The sequence below is a fragment of the Elaeis guineensis genome, chromosome 11, assembly GCF_000442705.2.
Source record: "Elaeis guineensis isolate ETL-2024a chromosome 11, EG11, whole genome shotgun sequence".
Lineage (NCBI taxonomy): Eukaryota > Viridiplantae > Streptophyta > Magnoliopsida > Arecales > Arecaceae > Elaeis > Elaeis guineensis.
The window spans coordinates 9458373-9473372 of NC_026003.2; positions in this window are offsets into that span (position 1 = coordinate 9458373).

Sequence of the window (15000 nt, forward strand, 5' to 3'; positions counted from 1 at the left end):
TGAAGTCTCAATTGACTATTTTTTCTTGGAGTCTCAATTGGTGGGAGGCTTGGAGCTTTCATTGCCATAAATTTCTTTGAAATCCCAATTCAGAAAAAAATCTAACTGAACCTTCAATGGGAGTCTTGATCTGTGGGTGGAGGTTCATGAGGGGAGAGGACAGCTCCCCTTGCTGGGGTTTCTAGCAAACAAAGGAACAAAAGAGCCACTGCTACTAATAGCATCAGGAGCAAAGGAATTGTTCCTTGGAGCAATTTCTAATTCCAACCAAACCTCCATAGATTTTAGGCACTCAAAATCAACCATATTACAGGAGATGGAATAGATAGGCCTTTCTGTATATCAAAGTTTGCATCATGATATTGCAATCCAGAATCCAATCTGCTGCTTCTACTACTTAAACTACATGCAGAGCTTTCTTGAGAAAGTCTTCCCACTTTTGCATGGTGCACACTATCACTATCATTCAAACCTCGTACATCTATAACATCCTTCATTTTCTTTGGACTCGACAACAAAAAATGCTCCTTGCACCAAAAGAGTATGGACATTGCCAAGATGATGTCCCAACACAAATGGTGTATCCAGATTTTTATTTTCTTCTTCTGTATGAATACTTGTAGCTCTCTTGAGAGCACCCATGCCCTGTATGAGCCTTAAAAGTTTGATCCAAGTTCTATAAATATCAGGTCGTTCATGAGCAATATATTTGGGAACCTCCTTATGGCTCAAAACATATCATGTATCTTCAACCAGATGAATTGTGGCTTCACACAGATTTGCCCATTTATTTCTTTACCAAAAAAAAAAGAACAAAAGAGCCAAGGGCGATAGGTAGGAGCCCTCCCATAAGAAAGATCAATCGAAGTTCAATAGGAAGCCCCTCCCATCTCTCTCGGATGCTCTGTTTTCCCACAGATCTTCGAGATGAAGAGGAATGAAATTTAAAAAAAAAATGGAAAAAGGAACATGATCAATCCATATGAGGAAACTAGGTATTTCTCAAAGTCTCAATCACATGGAAGGCTTAGAGCTCGATCAAAACTTCCCCAAATCCCATAAATATCATGCTTCTATCGAGATTAAGCTCTCAAAACCTAAAGAGACCAACTCACACCGCCACAACTCCCATAAAATTCCATCTGTTAGAAGAAAAAACTTAAACAGGAACCTAAGAAACCCCTCCCATCTCCCTTAGGTGCTCTCCTTTCCCAAGGATTTCGAAGAAAGAGAAAAAAATTAAAAAATGATTAATACACATGGAAAAAGTTCTTACCTCTCGATTTTCTGTTTTTCCTCTATTTTTTAGTCAATTTCCATTGGTCTTCCCTCTATTTTCCATCAGTTTTTCCTATGTTTTCTCCATCTAAGTGTCTCAATCGGGTGGAAAGCTTGCAGCGGCTGAATAGGGAAGCTCGAATACTAGGGCTTCCATAAGGAATGCAAAAGAGTTTCATCAGGTGGAGGCTTAAGCAGCTGAAAAGAAACTTAAAAAAAAATCATGGTGAAATTGGATGCACCAAGTCCAAGTGAACCGCGGCAAATCCTAAAGCACATGTATGCTAAATAGCATGCAATCAAGAATCGATAAAATACAATGATTAACATGGCCTAATATCCACCCTAAGATTTGGCACGATCCAGTTACATCTGATGCATACAATATGTAGACCACTTTTTTTGAAGGATGGGAAATAGCATAATTTTTTTTCAAAAATAAGTGGTGGACACGAGAATAAGCATTAATCAGGTGGATCAAAAAAATATAATCAATTTTTATATGAGAAATGGGCTCAAATCCAAATTAAATCACTTCAAATATTGTGTTCAGTTTGATTCAAATCTCCTGTAGATAATACATAGAGATATTACTAAAATCGGAAAGTGCTAACTCTGCCCAACAAGATAGAAATGCCTCAATTAACTCTATGGGCCAATGCTTATATAAATGCAAGACACCTCTACATGAGCCATATTGAAATTGAGAAGATGAATCTGACGAAGTTTAAGTAAGGATATATCTTATCCTTATGAATATAACTATGTAACTTAATTATAAATGAACCATAAAATTAAAGAGGATATAAAAATTTTATTTTTGCCAATTTTTGTATCTTTTTCTCTCTTCCTAATTGGATTATAGGATTCCTTTAGCAAAGGGTTAAATGCATCATTTACTCTATATCTTACATAAATCTATGTTATGATAGTGGATTAAATATCTCAATTTTTTTATAGAGGCAGAATATAATTTTTTCTTTAGTGGATTAAAAATTACACTATAGAGGTAGAATATAATTTTTATCTTATTTTTTTTTAAATATAATATAATTTTAAAATTTAAAGTCCATCTTCACCGTTCATTATTTATATAATTAGAGTATCATCACAAAAGACCACTTCGATCCGACAGTCCTAGGTATATTGATTATTAAAGTTTGATTTCAATGGCCATGAACGGCCGCATGATGATCTAATAGATAAAAACTATCGATGGATCCAAAAATTTATAATGATAATCTCGGTAATATTTTTATTACACCGTCAAAATTTTACTTCAATCAGATATCATTATCATGATCAATTTAGCATAAGATGATTTGGATCGTTAAATAAAAAATGAGTGATCAAAAGGCTAAACGGTATCTAATTATAAAATAATTTTTTAAATAAATGATCTTTACTACTATTTTGATCATTTGTACGGTGGTGATCATAAAATTCAAACCGCACATGTATGAATGATCCAAAATTATACGTCTCTTGATTTTAATTCTTAAAGTCTTTAAGTAATTATACTTATACTTTTATAAGATCTACTTAACATAGATGGTTCATATATATATAGTTTGAATTTTATGATCACTACCATATAAATGATCAAAATAGTAGTAAATATCATTTATCTAAAAAATCATCTTAATCGGATACCGTTTGATCTTTTAATCATTCATTTTTTATTTAATGATTGAAATCATTTTGTACTAAATTGATCATGATAATGATTTTCGATTAAAGTAAAATTTTGATAATGTACTACAAATATCATCAAAATCATCGTTATAAATTTTTGTATCTATCGATGATCTCTATTTTTTAAATCCTCATGTAGTCATTCGTGACGATCAAAATCAAATTTTATTGATCGACATAGCTAGGACTGTCAGATCGAGGTAATATTTTGTGATCATATTCTAATGATAATTATTTATATAATGAATAATAAATATAAACTTTAAATTCTAATATCATAAAATATCACATCTCAAATTTAGGACATAATACGACCATACTACCAAGGGATGAGATCCATAACAATACGAAGCCAATCAATCATAATCAGCAAAAATTCATCAAAAATAAATTATAATAAAAGATTCAATTTTATGATTCATCAAGTAAATAAATCAATATTGGTTTAGAGCGACTAAATCCAAAAGATAATATCAAATTCATGTTCAAAATTCATTAGTAGTTGATTACAAGTCCATAATAATCTTATAAATTTAATTTCAACTATAAATCTCTATGCTCACTGGCGTAGATCCTCCAACCTAGATTATCTTTGCTCTCTAACTTTATTTGTCTGAACAGAAAAAAAAGATATGAGCTACACCAGCTCAGTAAGTAAACCTTACACTATCTTACTCAAATCAAGTATAAGTTTATACATGCATCAATAAATTATTTAGAGAAGATGATTATCATTGAAACATAAAATTTTTATAATAACAATATATCATAAATCAATGATATTCTTATATACGAATAAATCATGTAATTTACGTAAACATAGTTTTCGATGCATAGCATAAATAAATTTATAAATTATATCAACTTCGTATATAAAGTTATAAATTATTTGTTATTATTTTTATATCATGATTCTTAATAATTCTCTTAAACTAGATGCTAAGATTACTATTATACCCGTAACAGGGCTATAATCATGTACCAACTACTATTATCCATTGACAGGATCGTATACCAACTACTATTATCCATTGGCAGAGTCGTATGCTAATTACTATTATCCACTGACAGGATCATATGTCAATAACTATTACCCATTTGCAGGGTCGTACATAGCTATCTGAGAGCTTTTTTTTATATTTCTTAAGATAGACATTCTTAAATCATATTTTATTAAATCATATTTTCTTAAATGATGCATAAATAAGATACTATGTAATTTCATAAAGTTTATAATCCATAAATAATCTTTAACAGTAAAACAATCATAAAATCATTCCTTTTATAACAAGACATACATTTTACAAATATGGAGTTCATATTTCATAAAAAGTTATTCATATTAAAATATTCATAAATTACTATTTTATCATGAATCATAAATTTTATAATGTATATACTTGATCCTTATTTTATAAAAATATAGAATAATTTTTTTCATAATAAAATAGTCAATAATTTCAAAAGTAAGAAGTGTCGGGATTACTTATCTTTTTCATCCTAGCCCTTCAAACTTTGATAGATGAATTTATCAAACCTCTTTAACATATTAAAAATATTATTAATTTTTATTTATTAATTCAATAATAAAAAAAAGACTGTAGATTGGGTAGTCAGTTCGACTGGCAGTTCGGATGCTAGGATAATTCAAAATTTTCCTAATCAAAGATTTAGATGTAGGTGACTTGATCAAAGAATCATGAAGTATGAAGTAGAATCAAGGTCAGGATTAATCAACAGGTTCATCAATAATAAGTTTCAAGGGTATTTGACATGATCAGGGTGGGGTCCGACATCTTATACGAATATCAAAGTAATTTCAGACTTTTTTGGGAAATCATCTTATGTTCGTACATGGGCCATTGAAGAGGAAGACATGACTCAGTACAAGATCTATAGATCTTTTTAGAGAGAGAAAGTGGATGAAGAAAGAGAAAGTAGAGAGAGAAAATGAAGAAAATTTTTATATTTCTTAAAAAAAATCTATGATCAAGATCGTCAGAGATCATGTTAGGGTGCTCAATAAGGATTAATGGTGATCAGATTTATAAATATATAGTAAGGATTGGACTAAAATCGATAAATTGCATGGATATCAAAGCGAGTCCGAACCCAAGAATTAGATAGAGAAAGAAAGAGAGAGGAGAGAGAAATCCAAGAAGAAAGAGATAAGAGAGAGAATCATTTTTCTCTCTTTTTCTTTTTTTTTTTCTTTTCCTTTTCTTTTCTTCTTCTTTTCTTTTCTTTTCTTTTCTTCTTTCTTTTCCTGGCCGAACAGAGGAGGGACACAAAGGGGGCTGGTGCTCCGGTGGGGCACGACGGCATGACTGGAGGTCCAGCAACAGGCAGTGGGGTGTGGTCGATGGTGGCCAAGAGCAGACGACCGGCAGCGAGGGGGAGGACGGTGGGAAAAATTAAGGAAAAATCTCAAAAAAAATAAGAGAAGTGAGGTGGACTTCATCTTCAGTTGTTTTTCGATGCAATCGAGGGCTGACGGCAAGGTCTAAGGCCATGGGGAGAAAGGGAAGAGGGAGAGGAAGAAGGAAACAGGAACAGAGAATTTCAAACCTTTAAAAAATCATACATTAAGTTAACCCATAGCTTATCTCCAAATAAAAGTATATAGCTTTCAGCTTACACATAAATTGTGTGTTTGTGATAAAAAAAACTGAAAGTATATGAGAAAAATTGCTATAGATCAAGATAAAAAGGTGGTATGTTCCAAGTTAAAGTGCAAAAAAATTCATTCTTATGTTTGGAGAAATGTGAAAGAAGTGAACCAATGCCAAGAAAACGAAGTACTACAAATTAAAAGTAATAAATTTCTCGGTAAGGAGCTAAATTACATAAGGAAACCAAGTATGCCCAGCAAAAGCATCAGTGATGCTGTCACAATCAAGATGCAATACTTTTTGCAGGACAAAAATAAAGTTTGTGATGCTAAGATGGATATAGTAGTTGTGAATTTTTGTAGCAAACATATTTTAGAGACATACAGAATTATATAGGGAAGAAAGAATTATAGAAGGAAAATGAATAGAGAAAGACTATATATACCTGATTAAATTAGAGATCAAGCAATATCTGAACCAGCGATGGTGATGGTGATGGTGACGAGCAAAGATGGAAAGACCGCCGACAAAGATAGTGATGAGTGAAGACGGGAAGACTGGCGATGGTGATGGAGGAAGAAGATGAAGGCTCTATCTTTTCTAAGGGAAGATGAAAATCGATTGCCGATAGGGGAAGACAATATCTCGATCGAAAGATGGTGGACAGATGGAAAGTCTAACATAGACCACGGAGGTCGGCGATGAACTGAGACGAACAGAGGTCGATGACTATGAACGGTGGTGGTGTGGGTGAGAGGAGACTAATGGAGGACGATGAGAGGAGGCGAACGGTGGTTCGTGAGAGGAGATGAATGGTGATGGAGGCAAATGGCAGTTCGTAAGAGGAGACAAACGGCCATGGTGTGCATCATGTGGGTGAGAAGCGGTGGTGTCAGGGTTTTCTATTTTTGGTTTCAGGGATTGAAGGGTTTTTATGTCCATGGGTTTGTTTCAGTGCATGGGAAAACAGGGAAAAAAAAAGCACCGTCGGTTTATTTTGGTGCACAGGAAGATGAGGAAAAAAAACATAGGCACCCAAGAGAAAAATGAGGGCATATGGTTGTGAAATATTTTTTAGGCCAAACACGACATTTCAGTTTGAAACGACGCACAAAGATGTTACAATCCACATCGTTTACCCAAACATCGTATAAGATCCATCTCATCAGTGATGTTTTATAACGTCATCAAAAAATTTATATTTTTGCAACATTACAATTTTTAAATATCATGAAAGACTGAAATTCTTATAGTGCCAATAAAGAATCTTATAGTATCCAACTAATAAGGATAATAAATTACTATGAAGATTGTCAGTGAGCTCACCAGAGGAAGCTTCCTGCATTTGCAAATCATAAATTGATCACATAACCTAGACGCACGAATATAAAGATTTTCCAACCTATGTTTCCATCACTTGAAAACTTGTTGAACATTATTTAACAACATAGAAAGCTATTGGTAGGAGTATGTTGATTAAAACCTTGCCAAGCTTGATGAATGATGTGATTATTTGATCATAAGTCAAAATTTCTCAAAACAAAAAGGGATTGGGCTCTGATATCAATTAGTAGAAATAGAAATGAATAGGGGATAGTGATATGAAGCAAATCAAGCTAAATAATGAATGTTAGACTCGGGATATATGTTGAGCCAACTATCAGAAACAAAGGCCTTACCATTATGTTCCCAGACACGGACGAGCCCAAACCAATTATTACACCAAGTATACTAGGGCCCTTGATAATTGAGATCCATTAGAGCTGTGTCAGCAAGAAATGAGTGAATATCTTGAATTTTTCTAGTGACTTTAAAAGATTTACCCACTCTTTTATCTTCCATATTGACGATATAGTTAAAGTCACCAATCGATAAAAGAGGAACCCCTAGGGCAACAATGCTCTGAGTCTGGGACCAGACAACATGACACTCAATCATATCGGTGCTAGCATAAACTACACCCAACACCCATGCTTTCTCATTAGGGATCGTTATGGCACCGAAGACAATTTGACGATCAATATGAATGAAAGTAACATCACTTAAGGTTTTCCTCTAGGCTATAACAATACTCTCAAACAATCCAATAGATAGAATATAATAAATATCCCATAGACATCTCAAAAGTCTTTGAATATGACTGGAAGCTGAAGAGTCTAACCTGGTTTCCATAAAATAAACCATATCTGGAGGGTTATTATGAATCAAGAATTTAGAATAATTTGCAAAAGAGGAGATTGAAACCCTTTTACATTTCCACACTAAGGATTTCATGGCAAAGTGAGAGGATCATTTTGAGTTGAATCTGATGGATCAAAGGTTTTCTTGATTATAGATGCTGACTCACACTCATAGGACCCCTCACTAGTACTTGTCAAACTCCCATAGGACTCAGACAATGTAGATTGTTCAGTTAGAGTAGATGTTAATTGGTGAACAATCTCACCATGATAATTCTTTCCTAGACCATTATTCGAGTCAACTGAAGGTACCTTCTCACAACTTATATCCCCTCTATTCATCTACTAACCTTCAGCATTCTCGACTGGCTTCCAAACCTTAATCACATTGGCCTTTTGTTTAACTGATGAGCCCTCCAAATGTTTTGGGACTTGTAATGCTAAATGATCTTCCCCATGATCCACAATGAGGATAGCTTTGGGTGGGGAGACAGTGGGGGAGATTGAACAAGCATTTGAGGCCTTTTTTGGAGGAGATCTCTTCTTTTTTCCTTTCATAATATCAAGGTCTAAAGATTTAGCATTAAAAACTAAAGATGTGGATATTTCCATAGCCTGAGGTGGACTCATCTCCTTAGAATTTTGCTTCATCAGTGGAGAGAATATGGATGTAGTCAGGACAATCTCAAAATCTACCATGATCTGGTCTCACAGAGGAGATTGTCTAGCAGTCTTCTTTGTCTTGGTTTACCCCTGACTATCATTACCTTTATCAATAGCCACTTTTGAAGTTTGTGGGGCCGAATCTTAGTTGACCGGTACTTTAGCTGCTCGATCCAGTGCCCAAACAACAATGAAGTTTGTAAGCCCCTGGTTCCAGAGCATCCACAAGATTCCATAGTCGTTCCAATTCGACCACACACATAGCAAATATCAGGTAATTCTGTATACACAAACTATTGCCAGAGCTAAGTATCATGCACTTTAATTCTAGCCCTTGGGTAGATACGTTTGGTCAGGTTTAACAACATATATACCCCAGTCTGGTGGAGTTGAGGGTCCAAGAATCCAAGTGTAAGGGACTGCTTGCTTGTGCAACTATCTGATTAATTTTATCCTCCTCCCACAATTCAAGCAAAAGATTAGGTAAGTGCATCCAAACCCTAGCTTTGGTCAGAGAATTATGGCCAGGCCAGAAGCCTGGCCACTATGGCTCTAAAGCAAAAATCTGTTGGCTAATGACTGGGGTCCTTTATCAAGAATCCTATTTTTATCCTCCTCCACAGAAAAAATAAACAACATGAAACCTTCAGTGAGCAAAGATACTTGAAAATCCCTAACTATGCTCCAACAAACCTCATTTTCTTTTGAACAAACTCCAGCAGAAGGCCACGGCCTAAGAATTTGCCTACCAGTGTATGCTACCAGTGATCTATGGATGCTTCAATTTCTTCATTAGAGAATGCAACTACTACTATGAATCTTTCCTCCAGCAAGACAATTCCTCCTTGGTTGCCTTTGATGTCTACCATCAAAAGCGTCTTGGACCTTGTACCACCTGAGACCAAGATCTATTGGTCCCAATTGACTGATTAGTAGGCGAGAAAGTAGAGTTCCTCCTTAGCAAAACACCTTGCATAGTCAAAATATGTTGATTCCCAACTAAAGATGAACCCTATTCCTTACGATTGCTCAATGATGAAACCCTCTCTAATCTACTCATGTTATCGCTTCTTCTAGCTAATTTTCCCTCTAGAGAGGTGGAAACCCTAGCTTTTCCTTTTTCATTCCTTGTCTCACTGCTCATCTTGAAAAAATATCAAAGGATAATTTTTTTTAAAAAATATATGTATCTTTTTATGGGATAGAACCATATATATTTAGTATAGGGACAAAAAAAACTACATAATAATTGAAACTATTAATAGATTGTACAGGTGCTAGACCTCATACATTAGAATAAAGAAGATCAAGAGGATCACAACTTGACAAACTCAATACATCAAAGGGAAGCCAGTGGCTTTTATTGCATCGACACAAACTACAAAGTGGAGTGGGAGTGGACTTTGAAAAGGAGGGTAGTGAACCAGACTTTAGATGATATTGAAAAAGTTGAGTGGACAGATGGCCAAGACACTTAGTCATATGATGATGCACGAATACCAACTATAGCTAGTGGTCGAGTTCGAGATACATGCACCGATGATGGTATCTCATAAACATCATTGTTTTCCAAGCCTCAAGTTAGAATCACCTTGTGCATAGATCCTTCACCAGGAAGCAATTAGAAAAAATTGATTCACTAGTTTTGCAAAACTTAGAGATGGAAATTAAGTTTTTTGGATAGAGGGATCACATAGAACATTAGATAGTGAATATGAGATAGTGGGAGAGGAAAGTGTTATAGAACTAGTATGTGTAACTCTAAACCTGACCCATCACCAATGATTATTTCATGGAACCACCATATTCTAAGTGAAGATATAGATTCCACAGATAGGTTATTATATAGTGAGAAGCAGTCGGGACCATGAACCAACTTTGATCAAAGGTACAAGAGGAAATAGTACAATTAGCAATTGATTGATAGACAAATTATTGTTTAGCATGATAGTACTATTTGGCCATATTGTCTTGTTTGCCGCATATTTGACATGTCACCCTTGGCGCAATTTGGTTTCGATGACCAGCTTGAGGAACATCATACCTTTGATGATTAGAAGGATGGGTGTTATTGGACTGGTTCTAACTAACTTTGTTATAATGATGGTAGGTGTTGGATTTTTTTTTTTTTTTTTTGTATAGTTGGTAGTGGTTATAGGAACTTCGCTTCCAACTTTCTCTATCTTCAAATATTGTTCAAATTTAGTGAGTTTATTATGGAGTTCTTTAAAGGCAATGAGAGTCTCTTAGGCTCGAATTGCAGCATAAATCTTTTTAAATTCCAATCTCAAACTATTGAGAGCATGAAGAATCGAGTCATCCTCATGATTGAAGTATTAACAAGATCAAATTCATCGATAATATCTTTTAGAGTTGTAAGTATTTAGCCATCGAACAAGTATCATGCTTGATGAGCATTAGGTGCTCTTTAATCTTATGTTTGGTTAGGATTATAAGAGGAAGGATGGATGACCTTTATCCACCATTTGATTCAAATAATTTTAAGAGGGATGGATGAAAAGGAGAAAGTATTCATCCATTCGAAACCATTATTTTATATCCTCTCAAATTAGGAGAATGCAAAGAATGATGGATGAAGCATGTAAGAGGTATGCTTATATGTTGAAAAATTATTCTTTATTAACTTTTTGATTAAATTCTAACACTTTTTTACCTTTTTTATTTATCTTTTATATATACTTTTTATCTTACCTATACTATTTATCCTATACTATTAAATTTTATTACTAATTATTTTAATTTTATCACATAAATTTTATTATTATAAGTAAATAATTAAAATTAATTTTATTTTTTATTTATTTTCACTATTTTTTAATTAACTATTTATATAAAATTAATTAACTATTTAAATCAAATTATAAATTATTTATTTATTTATTTAATATGTAAATAAATTTATTTATATATAATTAATTTATTAAATTATTTATTAAATTAAATTAAATACTTATTTGATTATAAATTATAAAGATTATAATTTATATATTTCTCCATTTTTAATATAAATAAGTATTATAAATTAATAATAATACTACTAGTTTTTATCAAGGGGTAGTTTAATAATTATGTCTATAAATATCATCAATCTTTTTTTTATTTCTCCTATACCAAATAGAGGAAAAAGTTATTTTCATCTATCTTTTCATATCTTATCAAATATATGAGCGAATAAATGAAAGATCCATCCATCTCTTACTTCATCCATCCTTTCTCTTTTATCCATCATTCCTCTAATCTATCTTTTGTACCAAATAAAGGGTAAGACTCATAACATACGTACATGTCTTATTTGCAAAAAGACATGCTAGCTTCTCCTAGGCTTCATACGAGGTCTTTGTAGAAGAGATGAAAGGCATGATTGAGTCCGAAGTGGATGCTATTATTGTATGACACAATAGTTTGTCTCGACGGAGCCAATGAAGATAAGCTAGATTTGGGCTCCTTATCTCATCACTGATAGCGGTCATGGGCAGAGAGGATATGGTTCCATCAACAAATCTTATTAAGTCATAGCCAACAAGGAGCGCATTGAATTGCTATGATGGATAGTTTATGGCTATGAGTTTTAGTAGTAGTTAGACTATAACATTTATGGGAACAAGAATATATTGTTCGGATTTGAAGAGGAGCTGGACATAATGATAGAATTGGTGACACTTGAAGAGGTTTCTTTAACCATGGGAAGAAAAAACCTTGGATCGTTAGCTTGTTTAAGTAAAGTGCTTTGATACCATGGAAAAATTATTGAGGCTAAATGTTTGAAATAAAAGGCTACATATAATTCATTCATTGTTTGTAAATTTATAGTACACAAGATCAATATTATTGCAGAAAATGATTTACAAAAATGATATATTTTTATATTATCAAAAATTTTTTTGAATTATTACACTATATATAAGAATCTCTTAGTCAGCTTGATTCTCCATAATTATTTGGCTACATGATTCTTATCGATAAAAAAAAAAATTAAATTTTTTCATGATATGCAAGATTCTTTTAATCCATATGATTTTTCATGATTCTCGAGCTACACAATTTTAGTCAATAGAAAAAGATTTTGAACTGTACTATATATAAAATTCTCCTAATCAATGTGATACTTCATGATTCTCGCCAATAATTGATTCAATGTTTAGAACCAATAAGTCTGTAGTATAAGCAATATAATGACTTAACAAGTTGATGTTAGTTGTGTTACTAGCTCAAAGATGTACCATATCACCCTTTGACAAAACTGATGGATAAAATCATTATTGTTGTCTTGATTGTCAACTTTATGCCTCCATATTTACAAAAGAAGAGATATGGTTGGTAATATTGGAAAACTTTTTTTTAAAATTTTTTTGGAAAGGTTCAAATTTTTGAATAAAAATTTCAATTATATTTTTGAAAAGATTCAAATTTTAGAAACTCATCCTTGATAAATTTATATTGGATATTTAAATATAAGCCCACTTACATTTATTGATCTCCATTAATTCCACGTTTAGATGGGCATTGAGAGTGTGGGTTGGCAACCACGTGTACTCTCACTCACCTCGACGTCTGTTGCCTAGTCGATATCCTTAGTGGTGTAACATGCTGTATATGGCACGTAATGTTGTCCGTCTGTATGATCAAATGACATGGCAGCTTATCAGGCATTGTACCGCACTTGGTGCTGTAAAACATAAACTGTAGAGAATCCATGCTCTAGACAACGTTCGACAGCTCTTGGCTCCAAGTGCATGACGGTAGCAAGTCCAGGATTCATTAATTTGCATGCAAAGTACTCATATCCTGGGATTTTAGGTACATTCCAACGCTGGAGAGCCTCTCAGTCAAGCTTTTGATTAGGCCTCTTTGGTCAAGCCAAGATCTTTTCAGGTGCACCAAAATCTCCTACAAAATTGGGTTTCCTTCCGATCTCCTTGGTCAATGAAATCATCATCAGCGTGCATATGTGCATACAGACGATCGGACACATCCTAACAACTAAAACATTGTGTATTGATTCTGGATCTTCATTAGTGCACGCTTCGTACAATAAAATATTGTACGGACTTAGATAGCTGCCATGTCATTTATCTCAAACATAGATAATTATGAATATTAAATATTATATTTCAGTGGGTCACAGCTGTAATGGGTGATGTGGCGAATATCCAAGCCTATGCAGCACTTTGCAGTAGGATCCGGACCCTCTTACATAGCAACTACCCTTTTTTGGCCAAGTATCTAGCAACCACTTTGATGCAACAGTTGGCAATTTGTACTTGCCTCCAAGGTGATATATGTACGGCCCAATTGTTATGTCCTTGTGTGGTTGTGGCTTTGCTCTCCTCGACATTGCCATTTAAAGTTGGACAGAATTGCTGCTAAAAAAGTTATGGAGTCTTTTTTTTCTAAATAATATAAAAAAAAATTATAAATAATATCATAGAAAAAGAAAAAATGAGAAAGAAATGTGAAAAAAAATAAAATTTATAAATTTGAATTTAAAAAAATAAAAATTTTAAATTTAATTCAAAAACATTATTTCAAATTCTTTCCCCATTTCAAATTAATTTTTAAAAAAAATGTTCAAAAAAATAAAAAATTAAAAAAACAAAAAGTACCATTAAAAAGTCAAAAATTAAAAAAAATCAAAAAAAATAAGAATTATAATTTGAAATTTAAAAGAAATAAAAATTTTAAAATTAATTAAAATAAAAAATATCATTTCAAATTACTTTCCCAATTTTAAATTAATTTATTTAAAAAATATTCCAAACAAATAAAAAAATAGCCTAAAAAAATTTCATAAAAATATAAAAATAAAAAAAATAGGAAAATTATATAATTATAATTTTAAATTTAAAAAAAATTAAATTTTTAATTTGAATTAAATTTTGATAAAAAAAAATAAATGCCATAAAAAAGTGAAAAAATGAGGAAAAAATATGAAAAAAAGAAATTTGTAAATTAAAATTTAAAAAAAATAAGAATTTTAACTTTAATTCAAATAAAAAATATCATTTCAAATTACGTTCTCCATTTCAAATTATTTTTTAAAAAAATATCTGAAGAAAAGAAAAAAATATTGTAAAAAAATAAAAAATATCATAAAAAAGAAAAAAAGGAAAAGAATAGAATTGAAAAAAATAGGAATTGTAATTCTAATTCAAAAATAAAATTTATAATTTTAAATTTTAAGAAATAAAAATTCTAATTATAATTGAAATAAAAATATCATTTTAAATAACTAAATTAATTTAAATTTAATTGTTTAAAAAATAATATAAATAAAGGAAAAAAATATCTAATAAAATGTCAAAAAGATAAAAATGAGAAAAAATTAAAATTATAATTTGAAGTTATAAAAATTTTAAATTAAATTCCAAAAAAAATGCCATAAAAGAAGTCAATAAAAGAGGAAAAAATGATAAAAAAAAATAAAAATTATAATTATAAATTAAAAAAAATTTAACTTTAATTCAAACAAAAAATTATCATTCAAATTACTATCCCATTTTTAATTAATTTTATTTATTAAAAAATCACATAAAAATAATTAAAGAAATTAA